Raw genomic sequence first — 7,118 nt, forward strand, 5'->3', positions numbered from 1 at the left:
TGATCTGATAGTACTGGCAGTAACTGGCAGTTAGTTCAAATCCACTAACAACAAAAAAATGCATGCATCTAAGAATAGGTCTGTTTCTTACACATTGTAATGGCCATATTCTAACTAATGGAACGACTATTTAACTCTTGAGGCAGCAAGTTATGGTTATTTCTGAAAAAAAAATATTCCGACTTCTAACATCAAAGAACAAATATTTTAATGCAGGGAGAAGAAAAAAATTGTTAGGTTATTAAATTCATTTTTTGTTCTTTCATTAAAACAAACATAAATTTATGCTTGGGTGGTACGAAAAAATAAATTCATTAAGGAAGAAAAACGTAAACGCCCTTCAAAGTGAAATACTCATGTTTTTATGAACAGTCTAAATAGACAAAATACATTAATTTCATTATTACATGTTGCACACTATCGTCTAGTGTTATCATGTGCTATTAATCCTGATCTTGATTGTAAGGCTAAAAAATTGACACAACTCATTTCATAATACTATCATTTTGATCTTAATCCGTAGCTCTAATTTCTTTTAGTAATAACTTGTGGTATATAAGCATTGTTGGGATCAAAGTCTACGCAATGGATATATGCTGTCTCAGGAGTGTCCCAATACTTTTCTTATGTCCCAGTGTCTGTAATGTTATCCATGATATTGGTAAATTTCCAATTGAGAGTCATAACGAAAACAGCTGTCTGGCTCTCTTTAAGTATTTTTACCTTCGTGAACTGGTGTCTGATTGTGACCATGAGGATAGTTACTATTTCAGTAAGAAATAATAAACTATACTACTGTTTTTTTGCCTGGTTCCTATTTGCTAGTTGCCAAACTGAGATCTTTTCCATATTTAGGTTAATATTTCTTTTTATCTTACCTCCTATACTTTCTAGGAATGTAGTCTTGCTTCCCTTGTATTTAAATAAAAACAAAAACGTTGATAGGTCTAAGTTTTTTTTTATTTCATCAGAATTGATGTAATTGAAAAAAAATGACCCTGACATGTAGTGCAAAGGTCTTTGTTTCACCGACTGATTGGTTTGAATCAGTTTAATTCTTAATCACTATATGTAATACATTATATAAGAATATGATAGTCCTAAACTATTTCAATATCAAAGATATGACAACTTCAAAATAACCTGAAGAAAATGGCTACCACTTCATATAAAGACTTTAGCCAACTGCCCAAAACAAAGAAAAGTTAAACAAAAGATTCCCACCTAAATCATACTGACCAAAAGAAAAGATATAATCAATAGCTAACTTCCTACCTGAATAACTTAGCAGACTACACATCATAGTAACGGTAAATAGAATATATCCAATACATAATCTAATAGCATAAAATCTTAAGTAACATAAAACATAAAAATATAGCTCTACCACACATTCCCACAAGCAATAACATGACGTCCCGTCATTCCTAAACTAATGGTAGTTAACTATATCCAGAATGGCTAAGGCTGTTTCTCGCTGTAACCCTGAGAACAAAGGTGTTCTAGCTAAAATTAAAATGTACTCAGCTGTTGGCTTCGAATGTTCCGTGGTAGTAGTATGACCAACAGAGGTAGTTCCAATAGCTGCGATGTCGTACAGACCAGAAGACATCCATGCTGGTGGTCTACGGTCTCTTCCTGTTCGTCTGACTGGTACCGGTGACGTATCTGGTTCCTGAGATTGCTCTTCCTGTTCTACAGGTGTATCTTCTTGATATTAGCATCCTCATCAATGTATTTATGAACATTCTTAATAGACAAATTATATTAATTTCATTATTACTGGTGATATTACATGTTGCACACTATCGTCTGGTTAACCGGATTTTTGTGACAAAAATGTCGGTTATTGATTTGGGGATGTACGGCGGGCGGCCGGGCGGCCGGGCGGTCGGGCGGGCGGGCGGGCGGGCGGCAATCAAATGTTGTCCGTGCATTAACTCATGAACCGTTCAACCAAAGCTTTTAAAATTTTAATATGTTATTACTGACAACTATACGAAGGTCAAGTTCAATAATGGCGATTTTGACTTTTACCGTTCAGGAGTTATGGTTCTTGAAAGATTGAAAAATGGAGTTGTCCGTGCATTTACGCATGAACTGTTCTACCAAAGCTTCCCAAATTTTAATATGTTGTTACTTATGAAAGAATGGAGGTCAAGTTCAATAATGACGAATTTGACTTTTACCGTTCAGGAGTTATGGTTCTTGAAAGATTGAAAAATGGAGTTTCCAGTCGTGTCCGTGCATTTATGCATGAACTGTTCTACCAAAGCTTCTGAAATTTTAATATGCTGTTACTGATGACAAAATGGAGGTCAAGTTCAATAATAACGATTTTGACTTTTACCGTTCAGGAGTTATGGTTCTTGAAAGATTGAAAAATGGTTTTTCCCGTCGTGTCCGTGCATTTTCTCATGAACCATTCAACCAAAGCTTTTGAAATTTTAATATGTTGTTACTGATGACAAAATAGAGGTCAAGTTCAATAATGACGATTTTGACTTTTACCGTTCAGGAGTTATGGTTCTTGAAAGATCGTAAAATGGCGTTTCCATTCAGGTTGTTGCATTTACTCATGAACCATTCAATCTAAGCTTTTGAAATTTTAATATGTTGATACTGATGACAAAATGGAGGTCAAATTTGATATTGACGATTTTCACTTGCACCATTCATCAGTAATGGTTCTTGTGATATTGCCAGGACACAAATAAATGTTAATAAATCCGGTTTGCTGTCGTTGTGACAGCCTCTTGTTTTATCATATGCTCTGGATCCTGAGCTTGATTTTAAGGTCAAACATTGACACAACTCATTCAATAATACCATCATTTTGATCTTAATCCGTAATTCTAATTTTCTTAGTAATAACTCGCGATATATAAGCATTGTTGGGATCAAAGACAACGCAATGGATATATGATGTGTGTCAGGAGTGTCCCAATATTTTTCTTATGTCTCAGTGTCTGTAATGTTATCCATGACATTGGTAGTATCTTTTACCTCCATGAGGTGGTGTCTGATTATGACAATGCATTGCTACATGACCACGAGGATAGTTACTATTTCAGTAAGAAATATTGAACTCTACAAGTCTTAAATTTTTCCACGGTCTCTCCCTGATCGTCTGACTGGTACCGGTGACGTATCTGGTTCTGAGATTGCTCTTCCTGTTCTACAGGTGTATCTTTCTGTAGCTGTTCTACAGGTGTATCTTCCTGTAGATTAACATCCTCATCAATGTCGGAAGTGCTTAATTCCTGCAGCTATCTCCATTTCTGGCCCTTGGTTCCTCCCAGTATAAAATTAAGTGTTGAATCGCTACGTTACCCTTAAATTGTTTCTTGTGTATTTACTGCCCCGAAACAAGACACCATGTTTGACGCGCAACGTAATATTTCGTCACAGATCAAATAAGATGATGTCACCTGTGTTTTAACTGTGTGCGCGTCATCGACAATTCTACGTTACAGACTTCTTACGTATATTGACCAGTAACATTAAGGTAGCTTCTGGTGTCAACAATCAACACGTTCCGAAAATTGTTCCATGTGGATATCAACTTGGATTGTGAATTCATTAATGGTTCAGTACTGTGAATATGTTATATATGTTGTGTTGTTTGTAATATATATTGTATGAACCGATCGTAATTTGAAAATTGCCATTAGAAATTTTAATTGAGTTTGAAAAAAAAAATTGTCAAAATTTTCATTCATGTTGTAGTTTACGTTGGAAAAATACTTCTATCGTGTTTCAAACGCCTTTTCTTGATCTGGATCCCAGCACATTGTTTCTGTTCATGTTTCCTTACTTTCTTCTTCATAAGACTCGGCATTAATTCTGTAAGTGGCTTATTGATCCTGCTGAAGTGTCGAATGAAGCGACGATAGTATTCGACGAATCCAAGAAATCGTCTTACATTTTAAGGACTGGTGGGATTTGGCCAATTCACAACTTCATCTGTCTTGCCTGGATCAACTTCCACACCTTCCGCTGAAACAACATGGCCGACGTACTTTACTTTGGTCTTGAGGAAAGAGCATTTGTCTGGTGTTTTCGAATCCTTGCAAATACTAGGCGGATATTGTCCAAATGTTCTACATATGTTCTGCCAATGATGATGACGTCGTCTATAAGGATGCAGCAAATCTTAAGGTGCAAATCTGATAAACATTCCTTCATTATTCTTTGGTAGGTTGCAGGCGAATTGGTTAAACCAAACGACATTCTGTTGTTCTCGTAGAACCCGAGTGGAGGGCCGACTGTGAATGCGGTTCTCTCTTTATGCTGCTCTAGGATCTCCACGTGGTGATACCCGCTCTTCTTATCAACGCATGTAGAGTATGAACTGTCTGCAAGAGCATCAAAAAGATATTCTATCCTAGGCAAAGCATAGCTGTCTTTTTTCGTGATTCTGTTAAGTTGGCGATAATCTGTACATAACCGCAGCTTGCCATTCTTCTTTCTTACTAGAACTACACTCGAAGCTAGGGGTTATGTGATGGTCTGATAGTTCCGTTTCACAATAACTGTTTGAGATGAGCCTTCACGGTAAATTATATTAAACAATAATTTCAGTAAATTGGATTAGACTATTAAATCTTATCGAATGAATGTTTTATAATAATTTCAGATTTTAAATAAAGTCATAAATTGATAAAGATGTTAATTAATTTTGATATGCAGATTATGTTAGTTATGAATTTACAAAATAATGGCTGTTTTATATAATTTACCGTATTGGACCATAAAACACAATAATTAAAGAGATTTAAAGTTCTTTTAAGTTTTCTATTATTACACTAACATATCACATCTACACATCATTCAAACATGCATTTATTCATAACATTCATAAATCATGCATACATATAGTTATAAGTATTGATAATTAATATATTAGTATAAGAAGTATAACTGACCTAAGAAATATGAAAACTAAAATCAAACAAAATATAGTCAGAGTTTACTAAACATAAAAACTTTTCCATCACAGGGATATGATTGGTTAAAAGCGTCCGCGTGGAGACCGTGTATATTCCATATTTGGTTAGTAGGGAGGCAGTGCTTATTTCAATACACAGTTAGTAGATGATTTACGACTTTGGCACTATTTGATTATTTAAATGTATTGAAAGTTCTGTTTAATATTGTTATATTAAGGTTGTTGATATTTAATTGTTATTGTTGACAAAAAGTCCTACCTTCAGTTCTGCTATTGTCACTAAAACTTCCTTGCATGTCTGAATATATGCTAATGATAACAATGACCACTGCCCTTTCCTCGATCTTGATATCTATATCATAAACGAGAAGCTTAATACAAAAATTTATGATAAAAGAGATGATTTTTCATTTCCTATTGTTAATTATCCATTTTTAGATGGTGACGTTCCCTTGTCACCATCTTATGGTGTTTATATATCTCAACTTGTACGATTCGCTCGTGTATGTAACAATGTATTAGATTTTAGCGAGAGAAATTTATGTATTACTGAAAAATTATTACACCAGGGTTTTCGATATCACAAACTGGTCAAAACATTTACTAAATTTTATCACCGGTATAAGAAAATAATTCGTAAATATAACTCAACATGCAGACATCTTATACGTTCAGGTATTTCACATCCAAAATTTTATGGAAATATTCTTTATAAAGCACAAAAATGTCAGTATTCTCCTCAGAAACTAACAAAACCTTTAAATAGACTTATTAAAAGGGGATATAGTTACGATACTGTTGTCAGGTCATTAAAGATTGCATATTTTGGCTTTAACATTGATTCACTGATAGGGTCTTTGCATCGGAACTAAACACATTTATTTCTAAAAAAACAGTTGTTGGCATGACACGGGTTATGTTCTTCTCATATATTTTATGATAGTATGATACTAAACCCCTAACGGGAGGGATTGTACCTGATATTCATATGATGAAGACATAATCTTTCAATCAGTTTAATTGAGGTCTGGAGCTGGCATGTCAGTTAACTGCTAGTAGTCTGTTGTTATTTATGTATTATTGTCATTTTATTTATTTTCTTTTGTTACATCTTTTGACATCAGACTCGGACTTCTCTTGAACTGAATTTTAATGTGCGTATTGTTATTGTTTTACTTTTCTACATTGGCTAGAGGTATAGGGGGAGGGTTGAGATCTCATAAACATGTTTAACTCCGCCGCAATTTTGCGCCTGTCCCAAGTCAGGAGCCTCTGGCCTTTGTTAGTCTTGTATGATTTTAAATTTTAGTTTCTTGTGTATAATTCGGAGTTTAGTATGACGTCCATTATCACTGTACTATTATGCATATTTTAGGGGCCAGCTGAAGGACACCTACGGGTGCGGGAATTCTCGCTACATTGAAGACCCATTGGTTGCCTTCGGCTGTTGTTTGCTCTATGGTCGGGTGGTTGTCGCTTTGACATATTCACCATTTCCTTTCTCAATTTTATTATATCACATATTTGTTACAAATACGTTGAGTTTTGCATATTTAATAACCTCAAAATTGCCCAGGGCAAAAAAGAGGTTATTGGTTATTGTGCCCTGATTCCAAATGACGTGACGTCATTGCATCCTTAACGACTATTGATAATCCTTTTGCGAATTTTTTTTTAAGATTTTACTTGTTATGTTTCAATAAATTGTTATATTTGAACTTTTTTCACCTTTCTGCAGAACTTTAATATGTGATAAATAGAATATAACATGTATTTTCCATATTGGACCTGGTAGTCTGGTATCTACCCAACTTTATGGAAGAAAATTTTTTATTAAGCCCATTTCAAGGGTGGGTGTTTTAATGATCCATCTAATTACCGAGGTATAGCCCTTTCAAGTTGTTTAGGAAAATGTTTTCTAAAAGTTTTATATAACAGATTAGAAAAGTATCTTGAAGGAAACGAACTTATTTGTCGTGAGCAAATTGGATTCAGAAAGGGAAGTCGAACAAGTGATCATATTTTAACTCTAAAAACTATAATTGATAAAGCATTTAAATCATCAAAAAAGATATATGCCTGTTTCATTGATTTCAGGAAGGCATTTGATACTATTAACAGATATGCCCTCTTTTACAAATTGTCTTATAACAACATAGATGGTCCC

Source organism: Mytilus galloprovincialis, chromosome 4 (assembly GCF_965363235.1).
Source record: "Mytilus galloprovincialis chromosome 4, xbMytGall1.hap1.1, whole genome shotgun sequence".
NCBI classification, from domain to species: Eukaryota; Metazoa; Mollusca; class Bivalvia; order Mytilida; family Mytilidae; genus Mytilus; species Mytilus galloprovincialis.